Source organism: Zosterops lateralis (genome assembly GCF_965231275.1).
Source record: "Zosterops lateralis genome assembly, chromosome: Z".
In the NCBI taxonomy this organism is placed as follows: Eukaryota; Metazoa; Chordata; class Aves; order Passeriformes; family Zosteropidae; genus Zosterops; species Zosterops lateralis.
The window spans coordinates 16,279,817-16,293,038 of record NC_139800.1 but is presented as its reverse complement, the minus strand read 5'-3'; the positions used below and the strand labels follow the sequence as shown (position 1 = coordinate 16,293,038).

The window sequence follows — 13,222 nt, the reverse complement described above, 5'->3', positions numbered from 1 at the left end:
CCTTTCTGATTTCATAGCTATTGCACAATGGGAAGCTGTAGAAGTTTATCAGAAAAACCCAAGGTATCTCCTTATACTCTTGTCACATGCCTTTCAACCCACCTAGGGACCTTCAGAACTCAATTAAAGTCCTAGCTGGATCATGCCATACTTTACAGATGTAGAAGGCAAGACTTTGCTCTTGAAAGTATGCACTGGGAGCTCTTTAGGCTATCCAGCTGTCATGACTGACTGTTTAACCTCCCATTCTTGGCCAAGCCAGTTACATAGAGTTAAATCCCTGTCTACAAGAATACTTTAATAATATTGCAAGAACTCTCCTGACAGAGACTTCATGTTAAGACAAGTAGCAGAAACAAAGCTGTCAGAATGACATGTGGTGGCGCAAAACATGCAGATGAGATTATATACTTTTCCAAGTCTGTGAACACTGTTCATAATTTAAAGTAGATTTTCCTCTGGTTTGTTCTTTTTTTCCTCCCTGAGTCAAGAAACATTTGTTTTTTAGCAGGAGGAACGTGCGTTACAGAATCTGGCACGTTTACATGTGGTACAAGCTTGTGAATGTTTTGTTGAGATAAGTGAGTGACAGCTTCCAGTTGGTATTCTGCAGGAGGTGAGGGTTTCTTTCCAGAAGTCCTGACCATCTCAAAGACCTCCCAATCTGACATGTTATCTTATCCCCTCAGTACAGCAGTGCTGATATTCTATTACACCAGTTTTTCTAGCTAATTGTCTCAAATAGCAGTTTTAGTTACAGGAAGGACTGAAAGGATTACATCTATCAGAGTTAGGGTTTGGTCTGTGCTGTCCAGCATTATAACAGAAGACTTGATTGTAAATTGTTGTTAAATGCTGTTTTTCAGTTATAAGAGCATGTTACTGCTGGAATTCAATGTATATTTTGTTCCAATTTTTTAAGCCAAAAAGAGCATTTTTTCTTAAGAGAATAAGGCTGTGTTTTCTTCTACTTTAGAGAAGTGTCAACAGTTAAGGCCTTGCTATTTAATTTCATAGTACCCCCTGGAAATTTCTCCAGAAACATGAGTTATGACCATGTCAATGCTTTTCACTTCATGGGTTTCACATCTCAGCAACTTGCAAAGATGTGTGAAATACAATTAACAGTTCCAGTAATCCCAGGATACCCATATATAAGCACTGACTTTCTAGAAATAGCATTGTTTTTCCCAAGGTCCTAAAGGAAACAGTATTAGCCTTAGTATGTGGCTCTTAACCCTGTTTAAGAACACAAGTGGAACTGATTAAAATAGTATGTGGCTTGCATTGGTGGGAGTCCTTGATCTAAAGAGAAGTGGCCTCTGTATATTGTTCTAATTGCTGTGGGAATTCCATCGTGTGTTCAGTTGTAGTTTATGAAAAGCTGTTGTAGTCTTCTAGCAAATTACTTTTAGAAAAGCCCTGAATCCATCATATTGTTACTGGAGGTAAAGCTGCCATGACTTGTATATGTGGGGAAGTCTTACCGCATTTCCTGGTTGTTAATGCACTGTAGCATTTAAATGCAGCATGTTAAAAAGACATTTTTGCAAAAATGCATTAAAATGGATCTTCCTTTCATTTTAATCAGGGCAAGTCTTAGGTATTAAATAAGGGATAAAATTTGTTCCATATTTGAGATGGCTACAGAGTAGTTATGTCCCTAGGAGGGTCAGGCTGTCCTGAGTTCTCAAGTGTTTATTTCAGTGCCAGGGCGTAAATGAGATGGGTGGGTTAGTTGGGGTTTACTTTATTATTTATGTGGATGGTTCTCACCTGATTGGTGTGAAATTACATTTTTTGTTTGTTTGTCTCTTGGAGGGAAACAGTTGACTGAATTGTCACTGGCAGACATACCTGTCACTGATCTCAGCGGAAAGGCAAAGAGGTGACAATAATCTGAGCTCTTCAGATAAGGCTGAGACTCGTTGGCAGAAATGGGTGAGCTTCCAAAGCCATTTACTTGTCCTAAAGAAAGTGAAATCCCTGTGACTCCATGAAGAGTAATAGTTCTGTAATAGTAATAGTTGTATAGACACTGGTCTAAAACAAGCTTTCAGCATCTGGCTGTGCCATAGAGATTCCTCTATGTGTCCTTGGAAAATCAGTTAATATCTGTGCCCTGAAAAGCTGAAAAGTGAGAAGGCACTTTAAGGATAAAGTTTGAGTTAATCTGTTTGAGTTTATCAGATATTATGATGAATGAAATTTCTGAGGTTGTGCAATATCTTCTGTCAACAGCATTGCATTTATTGTGCAGAACAAAATGTTAGAGAATTGTATCTCCTCTTCCAGTGCTCATGAAGCTGGCAGGCTGCCTCCTCTGTCAAGGCAGGGAAGGGGTGGCTGTGGGCTTGTCAGGAGGAAAGGGACACTCCTGCAAGCAGAGAAGGCACTGAGGTGTCCTCCAGTGCATATTTGTTTTCTGTGCAAATCTGCATACTTGCAGAAACTATGCTTTTCTTCCAACAGGAAAGGACTTGTGCTTATGTGGACCCATAACTAATTGTTGCCACGGGAAACTCTGAAATGGCCACCCACACTTTTACATCTGAATGGAGCTTGTGTTCAGTATACTGTTCCATCTGTGTGTCAGCATACACACATTAATGTGTATGTATGTTTCTTTCCTGGTGTAGCATGGTCAAGTTGAATTATGAAAGGTTGCCTTTCATGTTAAAGATTCTGGAAGCATCAACCACACCTGGAACACTGTGTCTTGTGGGGCTGCTCCAGTGCTGACATGCCCAGAGTACTCCATGGTGTTCCTTCAGTTCACTGGTGGACTCAGAGCTGACAGAAAGGCACAGTCTGTCCTGGGAAATTTTTGTTTTTTCTTTAATTGTTGCCATTGTGACTCTGCAGCCCTTCTCCCCACAGAATAAAAATATGATGCAAACATAAAAATGCAAATACTGGAACTTTTCGAAGAAGAAAATATTGTGGTTTTAATTATAAACCCATTTTCCTCTTTTCTTGTACTCAGACTGTATTGTCCTGTGTGAAGTTTTCTAAAATACTTGCACTGTGAGATGTGCACTTGATTTGGAGAATCCCAGCTCAGATGACTGAAGTTTGGAGAAGCTGAAAATGACCTACCATCCTTGGTGGCAGGTCATGACAGAGGTGTCTGCTGGACAGGAGAAGGCAATGTCACTGGCACATGGTTTCTGCTAACCAACAAATGCTTGTGGAAGGTACTTGAACAAGCAGGTTCTCTAATCAGTTCTAGATATACTTGTTGATAGGTTAAATTTGATTTATAATTAAGCTGCTTCGTTTTGAAAGCTTTTTTTAGGTCTGCTACTGAAGCCAAAGCTACTTGCTAGCAAGCAGCATTATAGAGTCACGAGGGTCAAGAAACAAGGACTTCTCTCACTCTACTGTTGTCCTTTCAAAGCAGATCTGTGTGAAGCACATTTAAACATATTGAAATGTTGTGGAAAAGGCTGCATTGTCACTGGCTGAACTACACATTTGCTTTGGACTGTGAATTTGGCACGGTTTAGTGAGACGAAAGAAACACCAGCAGTAGAGTGCAATGCTTGGCTCCCTCCCTGCCTTCAAAACAGTCTAACCTGCCAATTTCTTCTGCATACCCAAATACTGACTGGATTAATATAAATGTTAATTATAGCATCATTTGAGACAGCAGGCTAGCACTTGTTCCTGTCTAGCACTTTGGTGTTGTGTGTGAGCACCTTTAGCCACCAGCAGGCCTTTTCCTTAGTAAAGGATAAGCCACAGCTGTCACAGGAGCATGAGCCTTAATGATCTCCTAACTGTGTGACCTTGTATAATTTATTAGGTTGCTCCCCTGCTTTCCTCCTTGTTTTGTTTTGAAAGGTTTTTTTTTAAAGTCTGAAATAATAGAGACTACACAGACTATAAATTTTATTTTACTGTGATGAATTCAATTTTATTATTATTATGATTTATTATGGTACTACAAATGACTACAGGCGACTAGAGATACTTAGTGGGATTTTGAGATGTGATTTACACCTAATTGTCACACTTTCACAGCGCTTGCATTTCCTTAAATGACAATTTTGCTTTAAACTGCGAGAGCTCACAAAAACTGTAAATCCTTGCCTATAGTGGTCTGGTTGACACGGTGGTGGGGGTGTGTCACAAGTTGGACTTGATGATCTCAGAGGTCTTTTCCAACCCAATCTGTTCTGTAATATTGAAAGTGAGAGTACCAAACTAAACACCTCGGCATGTAGGCCACCTGATGCTCATTACCTCCTTTTCCTAGTCTTGAGTAATTTACTAATGAAGAAAAGACCTTACAAAAAGAATGTGAATTTAAAACATAGTTTATAGAAGTTTTGCTATTTTTAAATGCTCCTAAAAATTTGAAGATTAGTTAAACTGAATTGCATAAATAAGGCAGAAACCTGTTCAAGCTACAAAAGATTTCATGATCTTGGAAAGAACCTTTTTTAGTGAAATATAAATATTGAAGCTGTAAAAGAAGAAGACTTCTGTTTTTCCACCCTCAAGGTAACTCATCTAACTTCTATCTGTATTTTTGATGAGTTACCATAATATTTTGTATGTGTTACTCGGGCCATTTAAAATATTGTTATAGATGTCCAAGTAGATAAATCTCTGCTTTCAATTCCTTGAAATACAATTACAGATATTGTCATATTATAGTTCTAGAACCATGAGCACAACAGGACTTTCTAATTTACTTAATTTTTCTTTCATTTTGTATAGTGGTTTACTGGAGAAGATGGATTCTTAGGTGTGTGGGTTACTTTAAAGCATGAAATGTACTACATAAGGATACATTCCAGATGTAGTATTTAATCCTTTTGCCAAACTGTCCTTTGAAAAATTAAGAAAATTCTGCAAAAAAAGTATTTTTAATAAGTGAGACAACTGTATTTAGTTGTTTTTTGAACAACAAAATTCTGCTAATTTAAATGTTTGCAGAATGGTTGTTTGGAGGGTTGTTGTTGTCGTCGTCGTAGTGTGTTCTTATTTTTCTTTTCATCCATTACTGTGAACTTTAATCATATTGAGCTTAGCCCAAAGGTTTCCTGTGTTCCAGCTTTTAAGCTGCCTAACCTGTGTAAATACGTTAGGGCTGTTCTAAACCATTAAAAACAAGGAGAGATGGATGTGTGCAAAGTTCAAATGTGTTCTGCTGGCTTTTATCATCAGCGTGAATCATACAGCAATTTAGAAGCTTAAAATAGTTCGTTGTTCATAAAACACAGCAAAATACAGCAAATGAAATCTCTTTAGAGGAGACAGAAATACATATAGAGCATTTCAGTTCAGTTTTGTGGGAGGTTTCTTACTGTAAGGGACTTTTTTTTCCATTTGTATGTTTTCTTTTTTTTATTATTATTACTTTTGGTGTATTTTAAGTGGTGTGTGTTGAAAGCTGTTGAAACTGAAATCCTTCTTTCATCCTCAAAGGTGAAGTTGTATGGAAAGTTTAAAATACATGCATCCATGACAGAGTTGGATAACAACTGCTGCCCAGGTCAGGATTCAGTCTTCCTGCTGAATTAGTGTCTCTCCTTTTTCTGTTATTTCCTGACACCACTAGTTAAATTTAACATTTTGTGCAGAATGAGTGAATAGAAATACTCAGAAAACTTACAAAGTCCCCAAAATTATGTTTTGTGGGCCAGATACAGAGCCTGCTGTCTGAAATGTCCTTGTCATAGGGTAAGCATTACTGAGTGACAACCAAAATGTCACTGTGTCACCAGTGTGATTTTCATACTGAATCCAAAACACAGTACTGTACCAGCTGCTAGGAGGAAAGCTAGCTCTATCCCAGATGAAACCAGGACACAGCTCTTCCCTAAAAGCAGCAGGCACAGTGTGCCAAAGCAGCAAAGCTAAGTGGGGGACTATATCAGTTCAGGAAAGTGTATAAAATCTAGTAGGTTCATTGCAATTGATTGGAATTCTTTTTCAATCTTGAATTGTCATTAGCATACAGACACAAAACAGTAGGTACATGTAAAGTGACCATTAATGGGAGAGGCACCATTGTTGGGAAAAGTTAATCCCTCAGAGGTACAGGGGAGGCAGTACTTGCATTGGCAGGCAGGCTAGATAACGGAGAGCAGGAGTCAGTGAGGTGAGGTGACATTTGTGCTGGGACCTGTTCTTTTCTATGTGTTCATAAACAACTCAGCAAAGGAGGCAAATGCTGAAGTTTGCAAAGCAAGAAGTTTGTCGATGCCCCACTAAACCACAAAGGACCAGCTAAAGAGCTGCAGAAAGTCCTTACAAGGCAAATGCTTGGGTAATAAATCATCCAGCAAACAGTGCTTGATGTAGATAAATGTTGAATGATGCTTGTAGGCAAAATATAATCCTAAAATGGCACATAAATTCATGCACTCTTGAGTATTACGACTCAGAGATGGGATTTTGCTATTGTGACAGGCTGTCCCCAAGAAGGTCACCTCACTGCTTGTCACAGCTCCGTTCCTCCCCACACCAAAGACACACAGCAGAGCTGGAAGAGTGCAGAGAAGGCCAGTAAGGATGAGCAGAACTTTGGAACAGATTCCTTGAAGGTTTTCCTTCACGTTCATTTTGCCCAAGCTGTTACTCCTCAGATGCTGCTACAATTGATGTCCTGAAATGAAGAACCAAGAGCCTCAGCAACAAAGGTGTGTCTCACCTGTGCTCACAGAGACCAGGTGGGTTGCTGTGTGCAGACACTACCTGATGGCAGCACACAAGTTGCATCAAGCCATACTCTGGGGAGAAGAGGCCTGCTGGCATGGCTAATTTTATACTCTGTCTCAGTGTGTGCAAAATATTAAAAGTAATTCTGGTTGAGTCTAGTCCCTCTTATACTAGAATACTAATTATACTAATTATTGTATCTGACACAAGCTTTCTGGTGGAACATGGTCAATGGTAGTTGATTGAGACAAATACTACACAGCCAATTTTTTAAAGAAAACCATAAAATAGAAAGGATCTCAGAAGTCTTACTTTTCCATGGTTGTTTTGTTTGTCTGCCAGCCTTAAGCTGGAGTTTAAGAACATTGTGCCCAAATGAAAATTCAGTTATTGAGCAGAAGTAATAGAAATGTAGTAGAGAGTAAGGACAGCTCCTGATTTGTTATGTTCTCCCTCCATTCTGGTATTTGTGCTATTTCCACAAAAAAATACTGGAAATCGTGTAGGCTGTCGTCAGCTTGAGGGAGTCTTTGGCTCCTCTTCTGCTCTTAGTATGAAATGAGTACCATTCCAGTTAGAGTAAAAAAAAACAACAAAACAAAAACAAACACAGGAAGAAAACATGAGAAGAAAAATTTCAGAACATTTCAGAACAAGGATGGGCAGCACTCAGTGTTTCTTCTCATAGTGCCTGTTGCAGCCAGGTTTTTCCAGCTGAAGAGGCTTTATCCATCCTCAAGAACTGCTGCCCCATCCAAGAACACATGCTCTTGGCAGCAAGCTGGTCCCATCTGATGTAGGAATAGAACTGAAAATAGCTTTCCTAAGGGAGAAACTTCAGGCATGGCTATCTAATGTTGTTAGATTTTAGAGTATTTATTTTGTGTGATTAGAGAATTAGAGATTAAGGGGTGGGGGGTTGTGCTGTTTTTTTGGTTTGGTTTGGTTTTTTTTTTTCTTTCTCCTCAAAAATAAGCAGCTGAACAGTTTATCCACAAAGAAAAAACAGAACATAGTGAATTGTGTCAGGCCTGCTGCTGCATGTTTGTGAAAATCCATGTGAAATCCAAATTTTCACTCTGTAGTTTTGAATTATATGGAAAAAATTCAGTTCTTGACATCAATATTCAATATTCAGTCTTTTTTTTTTTTTTTTTTTTTTTTTTTTGGACTGTTTTGTAAGTGTAGTTGGCTTATTTTCCAGTTTTCTCATTTATGTTAAGACCTAAGAGGTACAGTTAACAATAATGTTGGATAAATAGATCAATAAAACCTTAGCAGTTTTGCTGGGAAAAAATAATAAAAGAAGAAGTCGTGGAATTTGAATCACCTTTTTTTTTTTTAACAGGACTATTATCTCAAGTAACTGTTAGTAGTGCCTGTTAATTTAAGGCAATCTCACCAGCAACTGCTGTGGGAGGATTACGACCAGGTCACCCATTCAAGGCAAGACAAAATGTCATTTAAAAACAAATCTCTAGGCTGTGCTGGTGCTACAACTTGATTCAAACTAAGTGGGATACTGTAGTAGTAGTAGAAGAAGAAGAAGAAGAGTGTGTTGTGATAAATGATCCTTAGAAAGCTCTTGGTGTCCTTGTACGCATGGTAACAGAACCATATATAGAGGTAAAAATTACCCCAGTGTATGCTTCTTAGAGAGGACCTTACGTTTGAGAATATCAAAATATTTAATAGAGATTTGATACAGAATGACAACAGTTTTCATAAGTAATATTTTCATTTAACTGCTAAGGGAAACAGCAATATAAAGAAACAGTGATTTACCAAAACTGTGATGATTGAGAGTGTGCAGACTGGGCAGAGAAACAATTAAAATCCTAATGGAGAGGTAGTTTTCTCATTTTATTGGTTTTTGCATATTTCTGTTAAATTAGTAATAAAAGGGATGTTTTTTAAGTATGTGCTATACTGACAGACTGTAATTTGGGAATATGGAGAACATCTGGTTCTGAGCTTTAGTTACTGAAAGGGAAGATCAATAGATTATTGTGTACACAAGTCAAATCTAGTGTTTTGGGAAGGGGTGGAAGAAAGGGTTTTTTTGTGTTTCTTTAATTTTGTGTTTTACTTAACTTCAGATACTATTACCCTCACTGAAAGCTTGAAGTAGAGAGATTTTTGTTTGTAATGCTGGTAACACTCTGTATTTTATTAGCTTTCAGTCTGCTGAGATCAAAAATTCCTATCAAGTATTGACAGTTTCACTTATTTACCAAATGTAAATTATGAGAATACTTTAGCTTTTCTGAATCACTTTAGTGGTAGAATGATTTAAATGTTGCCTGAAACCTGAAAAATATATGCAAAATGTGCAAAGAAAAAAAAGTATGAATTGTGCTGTTTGGTAATATTGAATTTATGAGAGTGTCCTCGCTTCAGATGCTCACAGTAGGGTGCTTCTTGAAAGGTTGTCCCATGCCACATGAGAGAGAAGAAAAACAGAAAAGGAGAAGAGGTGCATGGTGATGAGTGAGATTGAAAGCTAGCCACACAGTGTGGACCAAGAGTATTGCTCTTACTAAGAGCAATACTTTTTTAGTAATTGTAAGGATAATTACAATACATATCATTTGATATGTATTAAGGTGAAAGGTAGGACCAACATTGTCTGTATTCTGAAAGAACAGTGAATTTAGAGTTTCCTGATATTAAGTTGCATTTCTGTTTAAATACTTGTAGGAGTAGATTTTCACTCTTGCTCTGTTTTGTGGTTTATAGTCCTATGCAGGTAATTTATTAATTTCTGAGAGAACATTTACATTTCAAAAATTGAGTATGGCAGTTAGGCTCTAATTTCCTTCTACAAGGAGCTGAAAACCCTTTGCACCCAACAGCACTCAAAATTAAAGGCATTTCCTGGATTTATTTTACTTCATGAGAGAAAATTACAAACATTGTTAAGTGGTTCAGAGCAGGAAACATGGGAAATAGTGATCTGTGCTGAAGGATGCCAGTTCTGCCAGATCCATGGTACTGAGCATTCATTGAGTACAACATGGAACTGCAACCAAAGAAAATACTCAAAGACCAGAGCAATTAAAAACTGTGAATTAGGTATGAAACTTTCTGGGAAAAAGAGGGTTAAGTGTAGAAGGCTGATACCGCTATTAAAATATTATTTCTGCATTTGAACGCAGAGTATGTTCAAGCAAAAAAGTATTTTAGGCTTTTTCTTTCTTGTAGAATAAAGGAATTTGTAGCAACTAGGTATTTTTAACATAAAACAACATGACAAAAAGACACGCAAAATTTTTATTGATGAGTATCTGGAGCTCTGAGCATGAGTTCTGTACATACCACAGTCAGCATAAGAACCCATTCCTATGTTTTGGAAATCTGGTATACCAAGCATAAATGCATTAATGCTTTGAGCTAGGTTACCTCCAGAAACAAGCAAACAAATTCTGTTCAGGGTTAGGAAATAGTAAGTTTCTCATCATGCTGATTGTGTGATTTGACCCTCCAGTCTGCTGTCACAAGCTAGATGGTCTTGTTTGTGCTTTAGGAAGAATTAAGGATGATTATAAAGATGACTCTCTAAATAGCAGTCCACTCTAAAAACAAATCATTACTTGGCCTGGTCTTATGAGCAGATACAACTGAACTCTGCATGGAGTATTGTCATGGAAGTTGGAGATGGTTTTTTCTGTGTCAGGATAGTGAACCCTAAATCTCTGCTGGTTGTCACTAATTGTTGATTTATAACATTTGTCCTAGATACAGTAAGTTGTTCCATTTGTCAATAGGATTAAAGTTCTAATAAAAGGGCTTTTCCTTCTTAATGAATGGCACCATTTTTTAGTGACAGAAGCACAAGCATTTAAAACAATGGTTTTCAGATGTGTTTTCTTTTGTGTGGAATAAGAGGTTCCAGGGAAACAGTAAGATTTACTGTTGGAAATGCTTATGATGTGTTTATAGAGATGTGCAACTATCATTTTCCTAGTCTTGTTGCCAGATGTCTGAGAGGCCTATTTCTAAATGTTATTACAATGAAAAGACTTCAGTGACATTTCATACATTGTTCTACAAATACCTGTTTTCTAGTTCAGTTGTGAATTGTGTAAAAGTCTTTGGGATAAAAACAAATGGACCAGTATATGGAAGGTTAGGACAAATTAAACATCATTTGTCCACTAGATGGAAATAGAAGCAGCAAGTGTGTATATGCATTTTTTTCCTGTGTATTCAACTGATTGTTTTTATCTCTTGTCTTCACATGAGAGTAAATACAGTAATTTTTAGGATTGCAGTTCCAGAATGAACCGGGCAGCAGAATATGGCTGAAGTAGACTAAAAATGCATAAAAGATCTGAAGTAAGGAAGGCAAAGGGTAAGAATAACAATATGAGAAAAGTGAAAATCAGGGACACTCTGAAAATACTGTATAAATGAAAGCTGCAAAATGCTGACTCATCAAGAAGGGCAGAGTCTAGTTGAATATGTAAGATTGTTTTGATTTTTTTTTTTTGGTCAGAGTTTACTGATTCTTTGATCCTTTTGCAGCAGGGAAAATACGATCTTGAGTCTTCATTCAAGTGGTTATGTTTAAGGAAGCCTTGATTCAGAAAAGCCCTAGAAGTTCTCACCACATCTCCAGATATTACTGTTTTCATCCAAAGTTAAACTTCTGAAGCCCACTTTATTAAACTGACGAACCACACCATAGCCTTCTTAGTTAACAGTTAATCTTTTGTTCTATATGGGCACTTCCAAGTCATTGAATCTTTCAGTCACAGAATTATTTTAATCAGAAGAAAACTCTTCAGGTCTCTAGTCCACCCACCTGCCAAAAACAGGGCTGAGTTTGAACTTAGATCAGGTTGCTCAGGGCTTTGTCAAGTTATGAATGTTCCACAAACTGTCTGGCAAACCTGTTCCTGTCCTTGACCACCCTGACTGTGTGGCCAAAAAAAGAATTTTTGTGTCTAACTAGAATTTCCATTACTTCTTTGCTGCCTTCACCTGTTCCAAAACTCCCATGGTCTCCACAGCTGAAGCTGCTGTAGACCTTCACATCCCCAAGTAACTCTTTCTTAACTGTAGCTCCTGCAAAACATTTCCTTTAGGTGTCCTGCCAAATGTATGAATTTAAAAATTGCCACCAACAGACTCAGTTCACCTGGGTTCCAGAAGTAACTAGGGAAATTTTCAACACCTCTACCTAGAGATGCTTTGGAGATAAATTGACAATAACACAAGAATGATGGGCATGCTTCAGCCATGACTGAGCTCATCATAAAGCAGATGTTCATCTGATTTTACGTGTTCCTGTTTCTCTCCACGGATTGTAAAGGCTGCTGACTGTGCTAAATACATAATGGATATCTAAAATTGAATTCAATTAGTTGCATTTTTGCTCTCATAAATGATCACGTCTCTGTGACTCATGGGTATTAGAATCCTGCAAGATGAAGTATGGACTTACTGAATATGGTAGTTGTGGTGCTCTGAAGAACCTGTCCTATATGGGGATGTCATTGTGGCATTAGCAGCACCATATTTACTGTTTAACATCAACAAGAGCATATTTTAATTTACTGTAACACTTATATTGGTAATAAATATCCTGTTAGTTTGCTCCAAAATATTTGCAAATTAAACTAATGTAGGCTATAAATGCTTTCTTGTCTGCTCTGCACATATCCTGACAAGTTGATAATTTTATCTGCTGTTTCTGTTCCACAGTGCCATATTATGGTTTTGGGCTGAATTAGGCAGTATCACTTTGTTCAATTTGTGAAAGCCTAAGACAGAGTTTTTACAACTGCTGATAGAAAAGGTTGGTCACGGACAGGTATGTGAAAAAATGCCAGTCTGACTGGGAGTTCAAAGGAAAACAAAACAAAACAAAAAATTTCCAGCATCTTGGGAAGAAAACTGAATCTGCACAGATACACTAGCCTTTTGTAGAGGGTTCACAGGCTCTTTTCTTTCTGTTCTGCTGTGTATAAAAATTAACAGGGATAGAATGAAAAGGTGTTTCTAACTTGCAAGCTTCCTTTCTGTGCCAGAGAGCGTCATTCTCCAACCAGCCTAAATATCCCTCCTTAATTAGTAACAGATGCAGCAGTACGTGCACAAGTGTTGTGTCAAGAGGACATTTGGAAATCATAGCAGAAGGTGCTGTGCCAGATAGGAAAGGAGTATGTAAAGTTGAAGCAGGGAGTTGTTAGGAGAGCTCAGCAATTGTTTTGTAAAGATAGGGAGGGAAATAGGGCAGCTGTTATGTTATGTTATGTTAGGTAACGTTGCACTTCTCTTTACTGGCAGTCTTTATCTGTTATTTAGATTTGTCAAAAATGCAAAGGAGTTAGAAGAGATGCCTCCATAATTGGTCTTCAAAATTATGCTTAAAATAATTTTGCCTGTCTGCAAATGGAGAAGCTTTGTAGCAGTTCAGTGTCCACATTTTCTTTTCTCCTTTTTCTCTTGCTGTCACATTGTTCTGTATGGGAGGCAGACCAGGTGCAAAGATATTAGTAAGTGTACCAGTACATGTAGAAGAAACAACACAGAAGCACAC

The 13,222-nt window shown here is 37.7% G+C and overlaps 1 protein-coding gene across 2 annotated transcripts in view; it reads left to right on the top strand.

Annotated features, from left to right (window-relative positions):
* The window catches only part of GHR (growth hormone receptor), a 134,670-nt gene that overhangs the window by 79,761 nt on the left and 41,687 nt on the right, over positions 1 to 13,222 (top strand). The gene's annotated exons all lie outside the window — the stretch shown is intronic.